This window comes from Triticum aestivum, chromosome 4A (assembly GCF_018294505.1).
Source record: "Triticum aestivum cultivar Chinese Spring chromosome 4A, IWGSC CS RefSeq v2.1, whole genome shotgun sequence".
NCBI classification, from domain to species: domain Eukaryota; kingdom Viridiplantae; phylum Streptophyta; class Magnoliopsida; order Poales; family Poaceae; genus Triticum; species Triticum aestivum.
The window spans coordinates 323,495,533-323,507,630 of NC_057803.1; positions in this window are offsets into that span (position 1 = coordinate 323,495,533).

The window sequence follows — 12,098 nt, forward strand, 5'->3', positions numbered from 1 at the left end:
CAGGTTTGGGCACATGCTTCTCATAAACCAGAGCTTCTTACAACAAGCATGATGGTTTCGGTAGGGAACGCCCCAACTTTGGGGGCGAAACGATATCCATTGCCTCTTATTGCTTTCAATTTTTTCTCGTGTCAACATAGAACAACAACAGTGTTGTGTTATTTTTTGTGATTTTTCAGGGTTCGTTTAGACATTTTTATGCATTAAGTGAGTTTCCAATGCATTTATGTGCACAATTCAAATTCAAACTACATGCACATGCTCCGGTGCATATAAATTGGTTGGAAAATCAAATCTTTGGTCCTTGGGTGCATGCTTAGGTCCCATGCAAGAAATGGTAATGAATGTCAAGCACCGTCCCACCGTCACTCGGCCGCAAACATTCAGATACCTGGTTTTTAAATTCTAGTAAATCGAAAACTCGTCTAAAATTCATGAAACTTGGCACGCTATCATGGATCTGCCTCAACATGCCGTGGTAAAGTTTATGTCCCATTTGGGGTAGGTATGGGTATATGCTTCTCACATACCAGAGCTTCTCACAACAAGCGTGATGGTTTCGGTAGGGAACGCTCCAACTTTGGGGGCGAAACGATATCCATTGCCTCTAATTGCTTTCAAAATTTCTCTCGTGTCAAGATAGAACAACATGAGTGTTGTGTTATTTTTTGTGATTTTCAGGGTTCATTTGGACATATTTATGCATTAAGTGAGTTTTCAATGCATTTATGTGCATAATTCAAATTTGAACTAGATGCACGTGCTCAGGTGCATATAAACTGGTTGAAAAATCAAATCTTTGGTCCTTGGGTGCATGCTTAGGTCGCATGCAAGAAATGGGAATGAATGTCAAGCATCGTGCAGCTGTCACTCAGCAGCAAACATTGAGATACCTGGTTTTTAAATTCTAGTAAATACAAAACTCGTCTAAAATTTATGAAACTTGGCATGCTATCATGGAGCAGCATCAACATGTCGTGGTAAAGTTTTTGTCCCATTTGGGGCAGGTTTAGGTATATGCTTCTCACAAACCAGAGCTTCTCACAACAAGCATGATGGTTTCGGTAGGGAATGCCCCAACTTTGGGGGTGAAACGATATCCATTGCCTCTTATTGCTTTCAAATTTTTTCTCGTGTAAACATAGAACAACAGGAGTGTTGTGTTATTTTTTGTGATTTTTCAGGGTTCGTTTGGACATTTAGATGCATAAAGTGAGTTTTCAATGCATTTATGTGCATAATTCAAATTTGAACTACATGCACATGCTCCGGTGCATATAAATTGGTTGAAAAATCAAATCTTTGGTCCTTGGGTGCATGCTTAGGCCCCATGCAAGAAATGGGAATGAATGTCGAGCACGGTGCCACCGTCACTCGGCCGCAAACATTGAGATACCAGGTTTTTAAATTCTAGTAAATCCAAAACTCGTCTGAAATTCAAGAAACATGGCATGCAATCATGGAGTGGCATCAACATGCCATGGTAAAGTTTTTGTCCCATTTGGGGCAGGTTTGGGTATATGCTTCTCACAAACCAGAGCTTCTCACAAAAAGCATGATGGTTTCGGTAGGGAACGCCCCAAATTTGGGGGCGAAACGATATCCATTGCCTCTAATTGATTACAAATTTTCTCTCGTGTCAACATAGAACAACAGGAGTGTTGTGTTATCTTTTGTGATTTTCCAGTGTTCGTTTGAACACTTTTATGCATTAAATCAGTTTTCAGTGCATTTATGTGCATAATTCAAAATTGAACTACATGCACATGCTCCGGTGCATATAAATTGGTTGAAAAATCAAATCTCTGGTCCTTGGGTGGATGCTTAGGTCCCATGCAAGAAATGGGAACGAATGTCGAGCACGGTGCCACCATCACTCGGCCACAAACATTGAGATACCAGGTTTTTGAATTTTAGTAAATCCAAAACTCGTCTGAAATTCATGAAACTTGGCATGCTATCATGGAGCGGCATCAACAGGGCATGGTAAAGTTTTTGTCCCATTTACCGCAGGTTTGGGTATATCCTTCTCACAAACCAGAGCTTCTCACAACAAGCATGATGGTTTCGGTAGGGAATGCCCCAACTTTGGGGGCGAAAGGATATCCATTGCCTCTTATTGCTTTCAAATTTTTTCTTGTGTCAACATAGAACAACATGAGTGTTGTGCTATTTTTTGTGATTTTTTAGGGTTTGTTTGGACATTTTTATGCATTAATTGAGTTTTCAATGCATTTATGTGCATAATTCAAATTTGAACTACATGCACATGCTCCAGTGCATATAAATTGGTTGAAAAATCAAATCTTTGGTCCTTGGGTGCATGCTTAGGTCCCATGCAAGAAATGGGAATGAATATCAAGCACTGTCGATGAAGGGTAGAACCCTAGTGGCCCGATCTTTCACGAAAGGAGCGGATCCTGTGAAGAACGCAAAGAACACGAGGAGGGAAACGAGGGGAAAATCACGAGGGGAACACAAGAGAACACTCAAACCAACAAGTATGATCACACATGTGCTAGATCCTCGAAACACAAAGAGAGATACAAGATCAAAAGTCAACAACGGACGATACAAGAGGTAACCGGTTCTTCTCCGTGAGGAGGTCTTGAATCCACAAGGGGATCTTCCCGTGAGGGGTCTTGAATCCAAGGTGGATCTTCTCTGTAGAGGGGCCGCGGTCTCTCTCGTGGAGTAGATCCGATATGGATGAGCGAAGCTCTATCTCTCAAATGAGCTATCACAGCGCTAACCCTAGAACGTAGGTGGAGGGGGAGTATATATAGTCTAAGGGGCGAAGGGGTACATGGGCCTCGGCCCAGATGCACTGCACGCAGGCAGGGAAAGCCGGATGTCCAGGCGACGGGCCGAATGTCCGGGCATTCGCGGAGGGCCGGATGTCCGAGCTGGAGGGGCCGGATGTCCGGGCTGGCGGGGTTGGTCTTGTTGCTATCGGGTTCGGCGGTGTCCGGAGTTCCGGGACCTGGGTCGGATGTCCGGCGGCTGGTGAAGGGCCGGATGTCCGGCTGCTGTAGCAGCAGACTCTTCTTCCTTCTCCTTCCTTCGCTCCTGCGCACGCTTGGCCTTGGTCCTTGGGCTCTCCTTGGACTCCTCGGGTGTACCTGAGTACACACAAGGTCTGCACTTGAAGTAGCATCCATGTCTTACATGTGGAAAGGGAAGATCCGGAAAGGAGAGAGTTCACCTTAGGTCCAAAGGCGTATGCTTGAGTGTACATGGGGATGATCGTAGGATGCTCCGCATCATCTCCCCTCCCTTGGGGAAGATCCGACCTCGGATCGAAAACCTCATCACCATGGAAACGGTTGTTGTGGACGGACTTGTAGTTGGACGAAGAGGAAGACATGGCGCAATCCAAGTACTCCAAGGTGTCTCCGGAGTGGTACACATGCAAAAAGAGCAAACACAAACGACACTCGGAAATACAATGGTTAGCACACACAGAGTGTCCATCATGTAAGAATGAGTCCGTGCGACAAAATGACAAGGTGCATGAAGCTTATCCAAAAGATATGGAATGGTATGCAAAGAATTCATGGGAGAAAAAATATTCATTATGCACACAAATGTGTTGTGAATATGATCAATGCAACCACAGTGCAAAATGATGTCATAGTGAGACGATTTATTAATAGCATGAATATGGTAATGGATGCTCAATGTGATATGATCATGCAATTGATGGTAGGCAATAAGATCATGATGTATGAATATGCCATCAAGGTATATCACAACAAATTTGCTAATGAAATGCACAAGCTCATATATCATGGATGACATAGAAAGACAAGATGCAACAAGGCAATCGTAATAAGAGTCAATCCATGCATAAGATGCAAATTTTTCATGTGTATGATATGTCCATCGAGAATGACATGTGTGGGCACAATCAAAAAGTATGGAGGTGTTGGTGTACCAATGCTCAATGTCGTGGCATGAGTGGAGGTTCGAAGGTGCATCCAATAAGTCCGAGCGCTCCTCAACTTGAAGGTCCATAGAGCCAATCTCCCATGTAGCTCCTCCATAAGCGATATGTAACATGTAGACAACAAGAAGGAAACAACAATGAAAGAGTGACCCATCCAATATGCATATTTGAGGATGGCTCAAAGGGAAGGAGTTCACCTTTAGGAGATTCACGCAATTGTTGGTGTTGCACATCATGTATGCCTTCACATGACCAAATTGTGTCATGACTGTATCGCCTTGTGAATCCTTCAACATGAAAGAACATGACAAACACTCGAAAAAACAAATGAGGTTAGCGGGGATGCAAAACCTATCATTCGTGTGGTAAAATACCCAACAAGTGTATGCATCATGCTCATCATAAGAAAGGACAAGGGAGCATTTCATAGTATGGAGGCATATGATGATGCGAGAACAACCAAATACAATAGGCTCAATCAAGCAAGCATGCATCACAAGTAAAGTGTCCAAGTCTCCACGATCAATAAGCATAGATGCAACAATTGGAGGCAAGCGACAATGAACAAAATATATCATGTGAGAGGCATGAACATATACATCATCAACCCAAGAAAGCAAGGAAGAATGGAACATGGGTGATGCGACAAAGCAAGCAATCATGTGAATCAAGGCAAGCAAGCTAGTAGTGCGAAGATGCAACATACTAGAAAGAATCATGTCAAGTATGTCATGTGTGCAAATGGTGGGCATGGATAATACACAAGACATATCACAAGCATGAAAGGAGGATATGAGCAAAATAGCATCAATAGCATGAGGCACATGATAAACATGGCAATAGCAACAAGGATCTCCACCAAGCATGCAAATACACATAGGAGTAGCATAATGGTGAATCATGGGTAGATGCAAGCAAGGGTCACAAATGCATGGCAAAGGCATAGAAGCAAGCATTGCATGCAAAGTGAACACGGTAAAATGAGCATGAAGCGACAAGCTGTATATAGCCCATAGCCGTGTGAGAGCCAAGTGAGAGGGATGCGCATAGACGTTGCGCGAAGAGAGCGGTGGTAAGGATAGTTCATGGGATCCCAAGTCATCTTTGCTCTCAAGAGCTCGTTTCGTCAACTCTTGGGATTGAGAGGTTGACGAGTATACGTGAGTACCTACACAAAACAAAGGCAAAGGGAAAATTGTGTGTGCATGGTAGATGTACACATTATCCATCATGATGCACACGTGCATGTGTTGGTTAGCACAAAATAGCCAATGCTCAAATAAATGAGATGCATGATATAGAAACATGTCATCCATCATGATAGGTTTGTTGTTATGTATAGCATAATGGAGACTCAAATTGGGTAATGCGTCATGGGAAATATCTAGAGCATTGTGAGGAATGGTATGCATATGGTGCACACAAGGGGTGTAATCATGCGATGCACAATAATTTTCATGGCATGGCATATGAGATGAATTGTGCAAATTTTGCAAAGGAAGCATAGCAATATCATCGCAAGAGAAACAAAAGCCAATGACCATCATCTCGTCATCTATGCCATAAGTGCAAATGGGATTTATGTGAATGGGGCATGCATAGTCACTATGTTGAGATTGAAAAGATGCAATATGGGATATCTCACTCGTAGCATATGACAAGGTTAATGGATTGTCAAACATGATGTGACCAAAAGAATTTTCACATGATATCCTATGGAGCATAGCATCACAACTAGGCAACTCGACATGCTCGTCATCATATTCATCATAAATAGGTAAGTCATGACATGAAGAAGTTGCACTAGCATGAAGCATGGGTATAGGTGTGTCAACATCATGCAAGCAATTATTCGTAAAATAGTCCACTAGGACAAGAGAAGCACCATCACCTATGTTACCTTTGGAGCATCGCTCATGTGTTGTAGGTGAGGTGTCGAAGACCAAGTCGTGGTCATATTCATCTTGATGGAACCATGTGGGGGTGCATCATCGTCCACCATGGCCATCATTGTCTCCATTGGAGGTATGGACTCGTCGAGGATAGGCATGTCATCATGTAGGAGACCTAGCACCAAAGAAAACACACTCGGAGTAGAGGTTAAGTTGTTAGAAATCATAGTGGCCTCACATGCCGTGTCAACTACCTCACTCACTAAGTGTGGTGGCTCACTCACTCCCTCTTGGATGCTCTCAAGTGTGGGGATAGTGCTGGTCGCACTCATCCTCTCATAGGAAACGCACTCACTGTCACAAATGGTGGAGTCACTCATATCACTTATGGTGGGGTGGCTCTCCTCACATGAGAATTTGGGCATCTCTTTATATGTGGGTGTCGGAGAGATGTTGGTGCAAATGTCTCCATGCTCAATCATGTCGTGGTTGTAGCCATGGATGAAGGCCGAAGATGGCACATCATCACTTTCCTCTAAGACCAAAGAAAAGGTCTCATGTGCGGTCTCGTATCTTGACTCGGAGTATGAGTCCAATATGGGCGCCGTCTTCAAGTGGTTGAAGAGGTTCATGCTCGTCGCCGTGGTCGAAGGGGATGGCCCTTGCTCGATCGTCTTGTTGTTGGAGGCCCATATGATGTGGCACCTCGTAGCTCGTCTCTATGACCGAAGAGAATTTCCCATGCTCGGCGATTTTCCTTGAGGGGCTTCCAAAGATGGAAGTGTTGCCCTCGCTCGTAGGTGGTCGCCTTGTACTTGATGACGTCGATGTAGGCGAACTCACGGGAAGTAGGCGAAGATGCCGTACGTCCAAAGGCGAAGATGCCTTGATAGCACTTGGCAAAGATTTATAAGTGGTTGCTGTAGCCGTAGCTCCGTCTTGGTGGTGCTCGTCTCGCGGTCTTCTCTGGTGCTCATGAAGTTTGGACTTGGCGTGAAGTAGGGCTTGTTGTGACTTGTGCATTTGCGCTTGGTGAGCATCGTCATGATGATGTTGGCGTTGTCGCACTTGATCTCGTCGTAGATGTTGTTCGTCATCGTCGTGCACATGTTGCTTGGAGGTGACTTGCCGTTCATGACGAGGTTGATCACGAACATGATGGTGGTCGCCATGGAGATGTGGACATGGATGACTTGCGCTTGTATCACTTGGGCGCTCCAAAGAGGATCGATGTGCTCGCCGCCGCCTTGAAGATGACAAAGGGGAAGTAGACTTAATCAAGGCCCGAATCTCCTCCATCATTGCATCTTGCTCCTTCTTTTATGCAGAAAGCTTGTTGTCGATCTAGTCCCTTTTCCTTGCTTCGGAGTGACGAATGTCGATGGAGAGGTTCTCGATGCGCTCTCGCAATCTTGATTGTGCGCCTTGCATTTGTCGTTGTAGATCGAAGAGTGACGCTTTGGTGATGTAGTTGTTCACGTCGTCGTTGTTGTCGAAGACCGGAGATGAAATGCCTTGCCTATCCATCACAAGACTCGAGCCAATATGAGTGGGAGAAAGAGAAGAACGAATACCAAATGTACCTTGACCGAAGTTGAAGGTGGATCAATGATCACCCCAATGTGGAACAAGGAAATAGCACAATTGGTACCAATTCTTGTTGGTTTCTCACACCTACACAAATAAGGCTTATGGTGGAGCTCAGTGAGGATAGTGGCACAAAAATTTGATGTAAAATGTTAGCAAGAGTCAATAATGTTGAAAGGGATTCAAAAATTCGCAAGTGTAACAAGTAGACCAATAGCAATATGGGTGGCACACGGAAACGCACACACAGATAGATAAATGGGGTCGTGCAACCAAGGATGAGCACGAAATGTGGAATCCACAGAAAATGCTCACGTTGCACAACTCAAGAGAGATGCTAGCACGATTGCTCAATAGGCGGATACGACACTTGTGCACAACCTATAAGATGCAAAATGTATGAACTTCTATCCCAAGTATACTATGTATATGATGTTCCGGTGGTATGATCCAAGATGATCGGATATGACAATCTTATGCAATGTGGTATGATGCTATGGCACTTGCTTACAAGCTCTTTCTTCACTCTTTTTCTTTTGCTTAAAAGCTTATTCTTTTTTTGTATATGGCCACTTTGCGAAATGCACAAACCAAGATAGCGATTGTGTATATGCGGGAACAAATTTGAGGCACAAGGGATGATATGATACCGATATGATATGGTATGTATGCAATGTATGGTGTAGATCACTAATGTGCACAAGTAACGTTGCCGGCAATACTCAAATGGCTAGTCTCGATAGGCAAGTGATGCAAAATGGGCTAGGGGTTATCAATGCAATGGCAAGGGAATATACAATGGAGGGATACCACGATACCAAGATGATATGGAGGTTACCGTCCATGCCGATGATGAGTGGCGGTGATCTTGATGGAGATACCAAGATGATGGAGACTCATCCCTAAGTACCCGAGACACATCAGGAAACTCAAAATCTCAAATGTCAAAGTGTGGTAGCGGGATGTGGTGGTGGTGTTGCGGAAGCTCAATGGGATTGCGGAAATGCAAAGATGGGTTTTGCGAGTAGGCAATGCGGAAGTGGAGGGTAAGGTGGTGTACTATACACGGTGTAGGAGTTGAAAGCATGGTCCCTTAGTAGCCGAAACACCTTAGGAGACACAACTCACAACACAAACAAAATTGGGTTAATTTGCGGTGGCGGAAGTGTATTGTGGGTAAGCCTATGCGGAAGTTATGGTGGTGTTGGTGGTTGATGAAGAAGCAACCATCCCTAAGTAGCCTAAACACCTTAGGAGACTCAAATCACAACTCAAACAACCACTAATGCTATAAGGAACAAAATTGGTTAGGTTGCGGAAGTCGGTGGTGGTTATGCGGAGGTTGTGGTGGAAGCCCTAGGCAAAGATGCCAAAGTTCCAAAAATTTGATAGAGTCAAATGGTGTTGGTAGTATTTTTGTTGGAAGGGGGATGTCAAGAGCTGTTCAACGAGTTAAAGAACGCGAAAATCGGACTCCGGGTGAATTAGTTAAGGACAAAACGGTGAAACGGGAAAGCTGAAATGTACAGGGGCCGGACATCCGGGCTTGGGGGCCGGATATCCGGGGGCTGATGTCTAGAACCATGCAGGGTTTATGCTCCAGGAGCCGGATGTCCGGCTTGGGGCCCGGATGTCCGGCCCGACGATTCCAGATCTTGTTTGGGACATCAAAACTCGATTTGGGGGCAGAAATAGATGAATTTGGGGGCAAAATTGATGGGATTTCGTGGATGGAAAGTGGGGAAATTGGGGATATGCTAGATCCACTCAAAACCAAGCAAATCCATGGATCAAAATCAACAAAACTTCGTCAAACCAAGAAATCACAAAAAAAATTGGGGACTATTTTTGGTGGGGATTTTTGAAATTGGGGAAGGACACAACAAAATTAGGCTAGAAAACTACAAAGAGAGGCTCCGAAATCGTGATCAATGTGGCTCTAGATACCAAGATGTTGGTATCAAGAGACAAGCTGGCTCTGATCCAAGATGATTTAGGGTAGAACCCTAGTGTCCCGATCTTTCACGAAAGGAGCGGATACCGCGAAGAACGCGAAGAACACGAGGAGGGAAACGAGGGGAAAATCACGAGGGGAACACAAGAGAACACTCAAACCAACAAGTATGATCACACATGTGCTAGATCCTCGAAACACAAAGAGAGATACAAGATCCAAAGTCAACAACGGACGATACAAGAGGTAACCGGTTCTTCTCCGTGAGGAGGTCTTGAATCCACAAGGGGATCTTCCCGTGAGGGGTCTTGAATCCAAGGTGGATCTTCTTCGTAGAGGGGCCGCGGTCTCTCTCGTGGAGTAGATCCGATATGGATGAGCGAAGCTCTATCTCTCAAATGAGCTATCACAACGCTAACCCTAGAACGTAGGTGGAGGGGGAGTATATATAGTCTAAGGGGCGAAGGGGTACATGGCCCTCGGCCCAGATGCACTGCACGCAGGCAGGGAAGGCCGGATGTACGGGCGACGGGCCGGATGTCCGGGCGTTTGCGGAGGGCCGGATGTCTGGGCTGGAGGGGCCGGATGTCTGGGCTGGCGGGGTTGGTCTTGTTGCTCTCGGGTTTGGCGGTGTCCAGATTTCTGGGACCTGGGCCGGATGTCCGGTGGCTCGTGAAGGGCCGGATGTCCGGCTGCTGTAGCAGCAGACTCTTCTTCCTTCTCCTTCCTTCGCTCCCGCGCACGCTTGGCCTTGGTCCTTGGGCCCTCCTTGGACTCCTCGGGTGTACCTGAGTACGCACAAGGTCCGCGCTTGAAGTAGCATCCATGTCTTACATGCGGAAAGGGAAGATTCGGAAAGGAGCAAGTTCACCTTAGGTCCAAAGGCGTATGCTTGAGTGTACATGGGGATGATAGTAGGATGCTCCGCATCAACCATGCCACCGTCACTCGGCTGCAAACATTGAGATACCTGGTTTTTAAATTCTAGTAAATCCAAAACTCGTCTGAAATTCAGGAAACTTGGCATGCTATCATGGAGCGACATCAACATGCCGTGGTAAAGTTTTTGTTCCATTTGGGGCTGGTTTGGGTATATGCTTCTCACATACCAAAGCTTCTCACAACAAGCATGATGGTTTCGGTAGGGAATGCCCCAACTTTGGGGGCGAAACGATATCCATTGCATCTTATTGCTTTCAAATTTTTTTCTCGTGTCAACATAGAATAACAGGAGTATTGTGTTATTTTTTGTGATTTTTCGGGGTTCGTTTGGACATTTTTATGCATTAAATGAGTTTTCAATGCATTTATGTGCATAATTCAAATTTGAACTACATGCACATGCTCCAGTGCATATAACTTGGTTGAAAAATCAAATCTTTGGCCTTGGGTGCATGCTTAGGTCCCATGCAAGAAATGGGAACGAATGTCAAGCACCGTGCCACCGTCACTCAGCCGCAAACATTGAGATACCTGGTTTTTAAATTCTAGTAAATCCAAAACTCGTCTGAAATTCATGAAACTTGGCATCCTATCATGGAGCGGCATCAACATGCTGTGGTAAAGTTTTTGTCCCATTTGGGGAAGGTTTGGGTATATGCGTCTCACATACCAGAGCTTCTCACAACAAGCATGATGGTTTCGGTTGGGAACGCCCCAACTTTGGGGGAGAAACGATATCCATTGCCTCTAATTGCTTTCAAATTTTCTCTCGTGTCAACATAGAACAACAGGAGTGTTGTGTTATTTTTTGTGATTTTTCAGGGTTCGTTTGGACATTTTTATGCATTAAGTGAGTTTTCAACGCATTTATGTGCATAATTCAAATTTGAACTACATGCACATGCTCCGGTGCATATAAAATGGTTGAAAAATCAAATCTTTGGTCCTTGGGTGCATGCTTAGGTCCCATGCAAGAAATGGGAATGAATGTCAAGCACTGTGCCACCGTGACTCGGCCGCAAACATTGAGATACCTTGTTTTTAAATTCTAGTAAATCCAAAACTCGTCTGAAATTCATGAAACTTGGCATGCTATCATGGAGCGGCATCAACATGCCGTGGTAAAGTTTTTGTCCCATTTGGGGCAGGTTTGGGTATATGCTTCTCACAAACTAGAGCTTCTCACAACAAGCATGATGGTTTCGGTAGGGAACGCCCCAACTTTGGGGGCGAAACGATATCCATTGCCTCTTATTGCTTTCAATTTTTTTCTCATGTCAACATAGAACTACAGGAGTGTTGCGTTATTTTTTGTGATTTTTCGGGGTTCGTTTGGACATTTTTATGCATTAAGTGATTTCAATGCATTTATGTGCATAATTCAAATTTGAACTACATGCACATGCTCCGGTGCATATAAATTGGTTGAAAAATCAAATCTTTGGTCCTTGGGTGCATGCTTAGGTCCCATGCAAGAAATGGGAATGAACGTCAAGCACCGTGCCACCGTCACTTGGCTGCAAACATTGAGATACTTGGTTTTTAAATTCTAGTAAATTCAAAACTCTTGTGAAATTCATGAAACTTGGCATGCTCTAACTGAACCCGAGCGAGGCATTGGGCTCTAACTGAACCCGAGCGATTGCATTGCAGGCTATGCGTTGCTGAACCCGAGCGATCGATCGATGGTCGTTAACTGAACCCGATCGAGCGATTTCTTCGCTACTGCTGCTACTGAAGTCGATCGATGCTGCCTGTGGGATGAACAGTGAGC